This window comes from Adiantum capillus-veneris, chromosome 4, assembly GCF_014529385.1.
Source record: "Adiantum capillus-veneris isolate H3 chromosome 4, ASM1452938v2, whole genome shotgun sequence".
NCBI classification, from domain to species: domain Eukaryota; kingdom Viridiplantae; phylum Streptophyta; class Polypodiopsida; order Polypodiales; family Pteridaceae; genus Adiantum; species Adiantum capillus-veneris.
The window spans coordinates 37,145,532-37,159,314 of record NC_140934.1 but is presented as its reverse complement, the minus strand read 5'-3'; the positions used below and the strand labels follow the sequence as shown (position 1 = coordinate 37,159,314).

The following is a 13,783-nucleotide window of genomic DNA, read 5'->3' as shown; positions in this document are numbered from 1 at the left end:
AGCCATTGTGCGTCGAAAATCTGGCAAAATTTTCCCAGGAGTTTTATGCGATCTAGGTAGAGATTGCGGGTTGCACTCAGCATTTGCATGCGGTGTTCTCTGCAGGTGGGAGATTTGTGCGTGTGTATGCATCAATACCGCACAATGTGGGCTTGGTGATTAGCTCACGGTTTGACAGGCGTACAGTTATCTTGGCACACTCACAGGAGTGAATATTGTGATGTATGCTTGTGTGGCTACGAGCTAGGTAGCCGGATTCGAGTCATATTGACTTGTGATTTTGTGCAAGGTTTTGCACGGTTATTGGTGCAATTTTGCATCAGGTTTTGAGCCATATTTGCAGAGTTTTGTTGATGCCATTAGAGCCAGTTTATGGCTGATTTGGTTGACATTTGCTACCCATTGTTGGTTGCTCTTTTGCAAGCATTATGGCTGATTTTTCATTTGACTTCCAGCGTTATGGTCTGACACAGTTTGATGGTACAGATTTTGTTGCTTGGAAGGAGCATATGCTTGTTGCATTGGCGGATTTGGGGCAGGATAAACCCTTGCGTGGTTTATCGACGAAGCCCAAGTCTATGCGTGATGATGATTGGCAGGATCTTGATGAGTTAGCCATGTCTACGATTCGTTTGCATCTGGTTGAGTCTGTTTACTGGCAGGTCTCGAGGGAAACTACAACTCATGCTTTATGGCAGAGTTTACATGCTATGTACGCGACATCCATGTCTACAGGGGAGTCTAGTCCCACTTCTATGTCCATGGGAGAGATTGGTCCCACACGCAAGTCTCGACGGCATAGAGACTTGACATGTTGGCATTGTGGACATAGAGGGCACATTAGGCGTCGATGTTTCAAGTGTTTGAGACAACGGAGGCGACAGACGCGTGATGCAGATTTGGGCATGGCAGATGCTAGTGAGATCAGTACGGTGGTTACTGAGTATACTTGTGACGGCGATGTCACATTTACATCTAGCTTGTCTTCAGACGATCTTATGTCTACGGATTGCATATCGGATTGCACATTGTCTTCACATTGGTTACTAGATTCAGATGCTACTTTCCATGTCACGTCGCATTGTGAGTGGCTTAGCACGTTTTCTAGTGGGAGACTTGGTTGTGTGCACATGGCTGATGGTGTTGTGTATGACATTGAGGGTGCAGGAGACGTATGTTTGTCCTTGCCCAGTGGTATGAGATTTACCATGCGTCATGTGCGTTATGTGCCAGATCTGAGACGAGATTTGATCTCAGTCAGACAGTTACGGGATAGTGGATGTCGGGTATCGCTGCTTGAGCGATCTTTTGCATTGCATTTGGGTTCGCTGGTGATTGCGAGAGGTGCTAGAGTTGACACATGGTACCCATTGCACGTAGTAGTGGTGCGAGATGGTCGAGTCTCAATCTTGTTACAGCTATGCAAAGAGCGAGAGACCTGGACAGTCTCTTTTGCTCATGAGTTGCAGGGTGCTTTGCATGGAGTGCAGAGTAGTGAGCTCGTTGTGCACACAGTTGGGGCACGACTTGAGCAGTCACACAGAGAGGTGACAGAGTCAAACATGCATGCTTTGCTAGTGACTGAGCAAAGCAGAGACTCAATTGTGCGAGATACTTCTATGCAAGATAGACAGGTAGAGAGGTCTTGCTCTAGTGAGTCACGACAGGAGGACGTTGTGCAAGAGTCTATGCATAAGGAGTTAGAGCATGAGAGCTCTAGTGAGTCACAACAGATTGAGTGGTCATGTTTGCAGTGGATGATTGTAGAAGAGACGGAGATGTCAGCGATTATGCAATCATTCCTTTCTATGCTCGACAGTGAGCATGGGGATATAATTGTGCAGGATATGTTTTCCAGCAGACACCTAGAGCAGCTGGTTTGCTCTGAGGTTGCACGACAGGTTGATGCGTCTTTTGCGGACAGTCAGGAGATGCATGTGGCTGACACGCCTTGTCAGTCAGAGATGCCTATTGCCAGGGATATATATGTTGATGCATGCTCCGTAGAGCTAGCAGGGCCCGCTAGCATTGCATCGGCATTCGGTGGTCTCATGTATGAGATGTTGATCTTGAGACCGGATATCACTGCAGTTGGAGCATTTGCAATTGGGGTTGTCAGTCGTTTGTTGACTGATGATGGCATAGTGCACGAGGGAGATATGCAGGTATTGCGTACATACTTGCAGTACGTGTGCGGTACGTCTGGTGGTGTATGGACTTACACGGGAGCACGACATCCGGATGCACACGATCACAGCCAGCCAGTGGGTATCGGTTGAGAGCGATTTTCTCTCACCTTTGTAGTCTTTAGACTAGGTTCCCTTGCTTAAAGGCACAGTCGCCTTTAAGTGGGAGGTTGTTGGGGTATAGGCGCCTGTTGTGCCTTGCCCGGCCGCCCAGAGTCTGGGTGCCCACTGACTTGTATACCTTATACATAGCATAAGTGTATAGGGGGCTGCCACTTCAGAGTCTCCCCAGCCATATTTGTGTGTCGTGTGTCTCCTTCTCTCTCTCACTCTCCGTCTGTGGTGCTCTCCGATCCCCTTCATTTCTCTTCCTTCTCTGTGAGGTCTTGGGAAATAAAGACTGGTTTAGGCTTCTCACTTGGTTTTGCTAATTTGATCTCCTTCACCATTGCCAGAACATTGTATACTCCCTTAGTTTCTGGTGTAGGCATCCTTTGGGCTTTGGTGTAGACCACCTTACACTCTCCCATGGTATAAGATTTTGAATGTTCAAGTGTGGGGTGTAGCTCTATAGGCTCTTGTTGTTCTAAGTTCTTGGTCTTAGCTTCCTCTTTTCTTTTTGTTGTTGGGCTAACTCCCGATTTTGTTGTCTCCTTGCTGTACGACTCAACTTAGACTTCTTTGCAATCTCTATTCGTGCAATTTCATGGGGTTGTGAATTGAACCACATGACACTTTGGAAATATTCACCCCAATTGTCTACTAGCTTTCAATGAGCATCCAAATCTCCCACATAACAAAGCCAATTTGTAGTGGATTTCTTTTCATTCATCCAAGCACGCACATTTGCTCGATATCACCGCCTCTTATAGATCCTCTTTTTCTTGCCTAGGATCCACTTTTGATTTACATTTAGATTTGACTCACTAGATCGGTCCTCGTTGGTGCCCTCTTCACTCTCGGATGAGCTAACATAGGTTGATGTACTTGGTCTTGGATTTTTTGACTCTAAAATTTCTTTATCTCCCAATTTGTGAGGCTCAGAATCAGTTTCACTTTCGGATTCAGTCTCTGAGTTGCATTGGTTAGAGTCTTGACTGAAGGAGTACGAGCGGAAGTGCGACGTGAGAGAGAGTGCGAGAAGAAGAGCACGACGATATGGTGAACTTGCTCTACTGTAATGTGTAGAGCATAGTGAGTTCTTATTAGGTTTTTACAAAAAAATATGTGTACATACTTGGCGGTCCGCCCACTTACCTGGGCGACCACATTGGGCTTTATACCCCAACAACCTCCCACTTAAAGTCCAATGTGGTACTTTAAGTGTGAGAGAAGCTACTATACAAGCTAATATACAAGAGATGTAGAGAAGTGATGTACTACCCTACACCTAACTGCTTGCGAAAATGCGCAAAGCTCTCTGAGGGAAGTCCTTTTGTAAGTAGATCAGCAGGATTTTCTGTGGTGTGAACTTTGACAAGCTGATGTTGCTTATCCTCGAGCATTTCCCTGATGAAATGATACTTCACATCCACATGCTTTGTCTTTGAGTGATAAACTGGATTGCGAGCCAATTGTATAGCACTTTGACTATCACAATATAACACAGGCATCTCTTCTTTGATTCCCAAATCTGTTACTAGTCGATTAAGCCAAATTGATTCTTTGCATGCCTCTAGCGCTGCAACATATTCAGCCTCTGTAGTAGACTGAGTAACACAATCTTGTAATCTAGAACGCCATGATACTGCTCCACCAGCCAATGTAAAGACATACCCTGACGTAGACCTTCGGTTGTCTAAGTCACCTGCATAATCTGAGTCTGTAAAACCCTTTACACTTAGCTCCTGACTCCCATAGCATATACGCATACTCTTTGTAGCTTTCAGGTATCTCAATATTCCTTTCACTGCCTCCCAATGTTTCTTGCCTGGGTTTGACATGTATCGACTTACTACTCCCACTGCAAATGCAATGTCTGGGCGAGTAGCAATCATTGCATACATCAAACTACCCACTGCAGACGCATATGGAATCTTATCCATTTCAGCCTGTTCTTCCTCAGACACAGGACAATCTTGTTTGCTAAGTTTCACATATGGTGGCAATGGAACACTCAGTGCCTTTCCCTTCTCCATATTGAAACGTTGCAAAACCTTGTCAATATACTATGTTTGAGATAACCAAATCAACTTCTTTGATCTGTCTCTCTCAATGCGCATACCAAGTATATGACTTGCCTCACCCATGTCTTTCATGTCAAACGATTTTTCCATCTTTGACTTCAAAGCTGAAATTTCTTCCAAGTGCTTGCCAGCAATCAACATGTCATCCACATACAAAATAAGGATCAGCCAACTACCATCCTTAGCCTTCTTTGCATATAGACAGTGATCGAACTCACTATGTTTGTAGCCTTGAGAAAGCATAAACTTGTGGAATTTATGGTACCATGCCCTCGGTGATTGTTTTAAGCCATAAAGACTCTTTAACAACTGGCATACCCAATCTTCCTTGCCTTTCTCAACAAACCCTTTTGGCTGCTGCATGTAAATTTCCACATCTAAATCACCATGCAAGAACGCTGTCTTGACATCCATTTGGTGCAACACCAAATCTAATATGGCAACCAATGCAATCAATGTAGTCATCTTGACCACCGGAGAGAAGACTTCATCAAAGTCAATGCCTTGTTCTTGCTTAAAGCCCTTGGCAACAAGCCTTGCTTTGTACTTTGGCTGACTATCATGAGCGGTGATCTTATACTTGTAAACCCATTTACAAGGTAGAGCCTTTTTGCCCTGTGGTAATTTAACTAGCTTCCATCTCTTGTTTTTATGCAGAGCTGTCATCTCTGACTGCATGGCCAATTGCCAATTCCCGGAGTCCTTCATTTGCACTGCTTCCTTGTAACATGAAGGCTCATTGCAATCAGTCAACATGACATAGTTCATAGATGGAACAAACCTATCAGGAGGTCGCGTGACACGTCCAGAACTATGCACAATAGGTGGCTCAGGCTCAGCCACAACCTGTGGTTCCACTCTATCCTGTCCTTGCTCCTCTTGAGCCCTGACATTTTGTCTTGCACGTGCTGGTCCATCTTCTTGGAAGACAACTCTTCTAATCTCCTCAACCCTCTCTGGTTTAGAATGATATTTGGATTCATTAAAGTGAACATCATTGTTGCGGACAACCTTTCTGGATTCGGGATCCCAAAGTCTGTACCCCATCTCACCAGAATTACCATAGCCTAGAAAGATGCACTTTCTACTCTTTGGCTCAAGTTTGTTCCTAAATTCCTTTGGAACGTGATTATATGCCTCACAGCCAAAGACTCTGAGATGCTTGTATGAGGGAATTTTGCCTGACCATACCATCTCTGGCACTGAATCCTTCTGCAAAACCTTGCTAGGAGATCTATTTACATGATGAACAGCTGTTGATACAGCTTCAGCCCAAAACCCATTTGGCAGCTGTGTATTAGACAACATACTTCTGACCTTCTCTTGTATGGTCCTATTCATCCTCTCAGCAACACCATTTTGAGGAGGATTGTAAGGAGCAATAAGTTCACGTTTTATACCTTTTGACTCACAAAAGTCCTGAAAGGCCTTTGAAACATACTCTCCACCATTGTCAGTGCGTAAGCATTTAAGCTTCTTGCCACTCTGATTCTCCACAAGTGTCACAAACGTTTTGAAAACACTAAACGCTTCATCCTTGTGCTTGAGAAAGTAAACCCATACATTTCTCGAGTAATCATCTATAAATGTCATAAAGTAAGAAGCTCCCCCTAGAGATAGGTTAGGCATAGGTCCACACAAATCACTATGAACAAGTGCCGACTGTGTATCTCTTCTACTGCTTCTATGCTTATGTGGCTGCTGTGTTTGCTTACCATACATACAATATTCACAGAATTCAAAATCATTAAATGAAAAGCCAGGAAAATAACCAGAACGAGACAAGATTTCCATTCCCTTCTTGGACATATGTCCTAACCGGCTATGCCACAAAGAAACGTTCGGCTGCTCGGTTACATTGATTACATTTTTAGAGACATTTGATACATAAATCATGTAAAGTCCTCCAGACTTTACTCCATGTGCTACTGTCATAGAACCCTTGGATATCTTCCACATGTTCTGTCCAAAAGTGGTGACGTAGCCAGCATCATCAAGTAAACCTGTGCTGATCAAGCTCTTTGTAATTGCGGGAACATGTCTCACATTCTTCAGCGTGAAAGAAGATCCATTCTGAAACTTCAATTGAACATCTCCAACACCTAAGATCTCACATGTCTGCCCATTGCCTAGCCGAACATGATCTTTAGTGGTCACATAAGAGGTAAACCACTCCTTGTTTGGAGACACATGAAGTGATGCCCCTGAGTCTATAATCCAGTCACTCATTGCATTTCCATCAGATGCTGTAAGAAGAGCTGAGTCCATTGTATTCTTCAAGAAGTAGATGTCTCCTGACACTAGACTGTCATCCTCTGCAACAGTGTTTGTCACATTTATTTCTTGAATCTTCACTGAGGACTTGTTCTTCTCACCATGGTCTTCAGCTTTCTCTTTGCCTTTTTCTGCTTTCCATTCTCTGCAGTCTCTTTTCATGTGACCCTTCTTGCTACAATGGTAGCATTCTATGTCACTCTTGCCTTTAGCACTGCGGGACTTGCTACGAGACTGATTCCTCTTTCCACCTTTGTACTTTTCTTTGGTCCTTCCCCTGACAACTAAGGTTGTTCCTTTGCCTTTTTCCATTGTCTTTCTATTGGTTTCTTCAGTAAGCAGACTTCCTTCTACACCTGCTATGTTCAAACCATCTGGAGGTGCAGAATTACTCAAAGCTGTGCGAAAAGTGTCCCACCTTTCCGGCAATGTGATCAACAGGAACATATCTCTAACAGGTTCATCAAACTTGACACCTTGAGCTGACAACTGACTATAGATTGTGTTGAATTCATTCAAATGATTGGACATAGGTGTCCCTTCTTTCATCTTCAAGTCAACAAGCTTCTTAAGCCAGTATACCTCTGAAGCTGCACTCTGCTTCTCATAAAGATCACTCAGCTTTAACCATGCTTGATAAGCCGACATCTCATCTGCTACATTGAAGTAAACGCTTTCTGCCAAAGTCAGCATAATGGTAGAAAGTGCCAATTCATCCATTTCGCTCCATTCATCTTCGTCCATATCTTCTAGTTTTATCCCGTTGAGCTTTATAGGTTTTATCTGCTTCTTTTGTACCAACACGTGCCAAATCTGCTGCTTCCACAATAGGAAATTGGTTCCATCCAGCTTCTTGATATTGTAAAGAGCAGTGTCCTGTGATCCAGCCATAGCTACGCTTCACAGTACTTTCCTGGGGAAAATTCGGCAGAGTTTCCCCTGAAAACTGACCTCTGAACCAATATCAACCTATCAAATGAACCAAGAAAGCTTCAGATTCTACATAAATTTCGGCAGAGTCTCCTTTGTAAAATGGCTCTGGTGTACTCAAAAACAGACCAAAAAACAGCTCAAAAAACATTGTCTCTCTGACATTGTAAGCTGCGGGTAAACCTGTCCTGCACCTGTACTGTCTCTCACTGTCCTGTAAGCATAGACTGTGACAATGCCTCAATGGCAGTAAAGCAAAGATGCAATCCCAACTGTCTAACTCACAGTCAATACATCCTAGCTGCCTATCTAAGGGTGCTCGAGGGATCGCTCCAAGACCTGTATCACCAAAAGGATCTCAACATTCGAGAATCCCCCAGCTCAATAAAACCTCACTCGACCCTCAACAAAGGCTGCAATAAATCTGACAGTACATAGACTTCCCACAAAGTCATACATCCACAAATTTCCCACTATATGTTGTAACCGCTGCGACGGTTGTTTGCTGCGTGACTCACAGCCAGCAAACCCTCAACAAACATACATCATCTCTGACAATACATCCCATGTGGAAGTACCTGCAATGTCAGGATGAAATTTGGAATATCAAGCAACAAACACAAGCTACCTAATGAACTAGTGGATGTCGCCTACAGTCTGTGTGTAGATGCGCCCGTGTCGTATGTGGCACGCCTCCAAGAACTGTGAGCCGTCCTTCGATGTGTAGACAGCCACAAATCAACACTCTGGGAGTGTCGATATCCTCAGCACCTACAGTCGTAGGCCGAAAAACCCCAAATTTGCAGAGTCGGTGCACCCGCCGAGACCACGTAGTCGAAAATGGCTTGCGCAGACCTTTGTCGAAGCCGAACGGTGGCCGAGATGACCTCAGAATGAAATTCTGACAACACCAAGCCCGTCGGCCTTTCCCACGAGATTTGGGGCCGTGTCTTCGCCTGTCGAATTTCACTCCAATCTGAGTTGGTGACTCTAGCCTCCTGCAGTGCTGCCCCGAGCCTCGATCTGAGCTCTGATACCAGTTGAAGGAGTACGAGCGGAAGTGCGACGCGAGAGAGAGTGCGAGAAGAAGAGCACGACGATATGGTGAACTCGCTCTACTGTAATGTGTAGAGCATAGCGAGTTCTTATTAGGTTTTTACAAAAGAATATGTGTACATACTTGGCGGCCTGCCCACTTACCTGGGCGACCACATTGGGCTTTATACCCCAACATTGATAGAGCCTAGAATTACAGATAGGCGTGGTTTTTAGACCAATCATGGACCATTTGTGCTTCCCTCATAAAAGGTCATCCTAAGATCATTTCATATGACATAGGGTGCTTAGAGAAATCCATCATGGTGAAAGTATGTCGTACCCTGTGTCCTAGAACTTTGATCTTAAGATCCCTTGAGCATCCCACTAGGTTTTGCAATGGTACCATTGGCCATCTTTACCACAATGTTTGTAATGCTGAGGTGGGGGTTTCCCATGGATTCCCAACCATGTTTAGTAACAATGCTAACTCTCACACCACCATCAAGGATTCCCTTTACAATCAATCTCTTTGTAGTGATAGGTAGGGTTGTATTAGACTCACCACCTTCAAAATAATTCCCTATTTTGTTGATGGGTACCTCGACAACAGACTCATGTCCATCTAAGTCAGGCAATTGCACTTGATTCTCCTCAACACTCATAATCAAATCATGCCTATTCATTTGTGCAAACTGCGGTAATCCAGCATGTAGCTCCCCATTGAGGAATGCTCGAAGGGCAAAGAAAAGCTCAGGATCTTCGTATAACTTTGCTATGATAGTGGCTCGAACCTTTGAAGACATGAAATCCACTAGCTTGGCAACACTCAATGGCATTTTGTGAGGTGTAGGTCCTTGACTAGGAACTGGTGAGGATGGAATCTCCCCTTCCTCAATGGGATCAGGCATTCCCTCACTAAACATCCTTTCATACAAGAAAGGTGTATGCACATTTTCTGATGTCTTGTCCTCACTCTATTCTCGGATCATACTAGGTATGGCTAACAGTCTATGGTTTTTGTGGTGAGGATGGACTTGCGTGGGAAACACACTGTCAAAAATCTTCACATGTTTAGGTTCTAGTTATAGCTTTCTTTGAGTCTCCTCCACCCTCTTAGGTGCTGAACTTTCTCAATCTCCTCTATTGGGTTTGGGTAGGTCCCAATCTTCTTCTTGGAGTTCTCCTCTTTTAGCCCTCGTGGCTTATCTTCGGGGTTCTCGATTGGATTTGGAAACACTTGTTGTGTTTTCAAGGATTCTTTATGGCTCTTCCCAATTGGGTTTCTGTTTGGCTTTGTCTCATGGTGTCCTTTGTTGGCTTTTCCCTTTGTGGTCATGATTTTGGTTTCCATTGTTTCAATTAAATCCGAATCATCCTCGGGGTTGTCATATACACACAATCATCTCCCGTCCCTATGTTTGTCTTGGAACTCGATTTGTTCCTGTCCCAATGTTTGTCTTGGAACTCGGTTTTGAACTTTCATTACTTAGCGATCTCTTCCTTCGTGTTTTCTTTTTCTTTGCTCGAGCAATCGATGTAGTATCTCTCTCTTCAAGGATATGGTTTAAATTTTGGAGCACTGATCATGTTATCACATTGGCGGGTACAACAGGTGGTATCATTGATGCCCCACTAGCAATTTTGACCAAATTCAAGGGTGTAGTCTTGGGTGCATTTGGGTTATGGGGGCACTGTGCAATCAAATGATCTATGTCACAACAATTACATGTGAGTACTGGTATTGCGGACGTGCCCCCTGACTGGTTTGCACTTGTGTGGCATTCTTTTGTAGCCTAATAGGACATTCAACTATCCAATGTGGTCCACCACACTTGTAGCATTGAAGAGGTGGTCTCCTAGCCATGAGGTTGATGTTTTGACCTCTTGCTACAAGAGCAACTGCTTGATAAACATGCTTGACTTGCCCCCAAAAAGATTCCATGTAATATATAGGACACTCTTCAAGAGTATCCATCCCATAGGCAATACTACTGTCTATTTGTTCCTCACAACCATCCAGACAAGCACTAGATGGCTCACAACCCATATGATTCACAAGGGTGACTCTTGGATGTGGGGCCTGCTATCCTAGCACTGGAGGTAGCAGCGGTGTAGCTTGAACAACATTTTGGGCTCTAAGAACCATGAGTTGCGATAGTTGCTCAACGAGTGGGGTAGGCATTAATGCAGGAACTCTGGGTGAATCCGTCTTGGATGTGGGGGCTACTATCCTAGCACTGGAGGTAGCAGCGGTGTAGCTTGAACAACATTTTGGGCTCTAAGAACCATGAGTTGCGATAGTTGCTCAACGAGTGGGGTAGGCATTAATGCAGGAACTCTGGGTGAATCCGTCGAGGCCAAAGGTGGTCTATTCTCCATCATACGCTTGAACATTATGTAGTCCTTAGCCTGGTGACCATACCTACCACATACATTGCGATTCTCGCTGAATTTTACTCTAAATGTAGGCCATTTACTAGTGCTCTGTGGATCAAATCAAACTGAGCACCATTGTTGTTCCCTTCTTGGATACATATGATTGTTTTGTGGAGCACGATTATCTCTAAGGCTTTCTTGAATGGCCTTGGTGAGATCTACCTAAGTCATCTCAGATATCTTTCGCTCTTTAACAATAGGCTTTATGGTCATTGGCTCATGCCCCGATGCTTGCGAGCTACTAGACTTTGTCTCAGAGGATACTCTTTCACGTGCAATCATTATATTATCTTCCAATTGGATTGCATTGGTAGTGACTGCCTCCCAGATAGTAATACCTCTAATGACTAGGCCCTTATAGATATTTTCATGCTGCAATCCTTGGAGGAATCTATCGAGAAATTGGTTATTGTTGAAACGCTCATTTATAGGACAACAAGAGTTTAAGTGCTTTGGACGACTGATAAAGTCTCTCACTAACTTGCCTTCCTCACGTTTGGCCTTTTGTGGCTGAGATGCTACACCCCAAATCACGCCTTCTCGTATGTACTCTTTCAGGAACAATCTCCGAAGAGTAGGGTAAATCGTTTTCTCTTCCATCCTTAAGATCCTATACCAATCCCCAACCTTCCCACTCAAAGTCAAGCTTAAAGAATTGCACTTATGTAGTTCATTGTGTTCTCCTAGGGAATCACTTACTTGTTCAAATACTTTGATGTGCTTTCGAGCATCTTCATCCCCATTGAATTTTTGTGTAAGCTTTGAAGTTTGTACCGCTTTACTCCTAGGTTCTCTCTCAGGTGCATGACACATATTCTCCGCAATATATCGACCTATCATTTGAGAAAATATTGCCAACTCACCTATATGAGGAGGTATGGTCGGTGCAGGCACTCTTGGAATCATATGTGGGACAAGGGTGGCTATTGGCCCTGGCATATATGTAGCTGACGTAAGATATGGAATATGACTTGGCATAGGCCCACTTGGATAAGGGCTCGAGAATGGAACTTGTGGCGCATATGTTATTGGTACAATCAGAGGTGTAGGAGCCACATGTGCATAAGTGGCTATAGACACATACGGTAGAGGCCCAGTGGTAGGTACTACGCCACTAGGTAGCTGTACTGCACTAGCCCATAGGTCAGGGGGTGCATTCTTTGTTAGGTCCATCACTAGAGTAGGCACCGCAGTTTCTCTGAGTGGAAGTTGAGCCAAACTAGGAAAACTAAATTTGTTGTTCGCGAACTGCATCGGGACTCCAGGCGAAACGACATATGAGGGGTCCATGGGACTCATCATAGGAGTGTCCATTTGTGATAGAGTAGGCTGTTTGGCCTTGCTCGTATCCCAAAATCTCATGGGCCCAATTGAGAGTATGTTTACGCCTCGATTTTGCCCCTCCAAGTGGATGATGCCATGGATGACATTACAGATCATTCTTTGTTGCTCCTCAATATTAATGGCGCTAGATGTGGATTGAAACATCTCTATCCAACCTACATGGTAGGAGTGACCAGAGTATAGATCCATCAACATCTTAGTACGAAGGTCATATTTCCAATTTCATTAAGAAATACCCCTTCTACACTTAAAGTGTTAGAGGTCACTTGTGAGATGGAAGCAATGTTGCTCCCCGTGTTTTTGTCTTTCGTGGTCAGTACTTTAGAGGAAACTTCCAAGGGAGGTAGCTTGATAGGGCCTGCTTTGAAGGAGATAGGCAGAATATCCACATGGACACTCTTAGGGGGTGTGGGGTCCACGTGAGATGTGAATAAAGAATCTACTTTTCCACCCCCTTCATACGCTTCATTTGCCTCAGGTTCCGAGCGAGTAGCTCTACCAAATGTCTCCATAAAATGGCTAAACCTGCTAGCACTAGGTTGTGGAGCCCCAATGGACGCATGTCCTTCTTCCTTAGGGTTTTGTATAGGATAACCTTCCATCGCGTCTGAGTCAGAGGAAGAGTCACAGGCTGCTAGGTGGGGGTCTTGGCCTATTGTGGAGGGATAATGGGTGCCCGTGTAAACAAAAACACTCTCTATATACTCGTGCTCTAGCACACAAACAGAACGTAGGTGCATGTGACCTTGACATCCTAGAAGTGTTTGTAAGTGCCCGTGAAGGCCGCTTATCTAGTTTTTTGGGTGTTTTGTAACCCAGGTTTACTCTCAAATTTTTGATTTTTTAGTCTTTTTTTAGCCAAGCTATGGAATATAGTGTGTGATAGCTCAAAATGAGCATCTTGATCAGAGGGACGTGACATGCTTTACAACCCAAGATTTGGTTACTTTATGCCCTCAAAATCCTCAAAATATCTATTTGTAATTGGAAACAAGGCGTAAAATGGAAAGTGCAAGGGTGCAAGTGTGAAAGGGAGGGTGGAGGACTTGTCCCACATTCCCTTTTGTGGGGGTAGACTATATATATATATAGTATTGGGTCTATACTATATCATAAGAATGAGGAGTGAGGATTCAGCCTAGGGTTGGGCTTGGGGAATGATCCCGATCCCCATCATTCTTTTCAATACACGCCTTTCTTTCTTTTCCTCCCTTTTTTTATATTTTTCTTTTCTTTTCTAGTGTTTTATTCTTTTTTATTTTTTTCCTTTTTTAAATCTAAGGATAAGTTTTTTTGCGTGCTCACTGGCCACATGCAGATTCAATAGCGCATAGAATTGTGTGCCACGCACAGAATGCGTGTTGCACACATAACTGAGCGGTCGCGCGC

The 13,783-nt window shown here is 44.1% G+C and overlaps 1 pseudogene; it reads right to left on the bottom strand.

Moving 5' to 3' along the window:
* Positions 1–10,322: 10,322 nt before the first annotated feature.
* Positions 10,323–12,490, bottom strand: LOC147458987 (uncharacterized; annotated as a pseudogene).
* Positions 12,491–13,783: the final 1,293 nt, after the last annotated feature.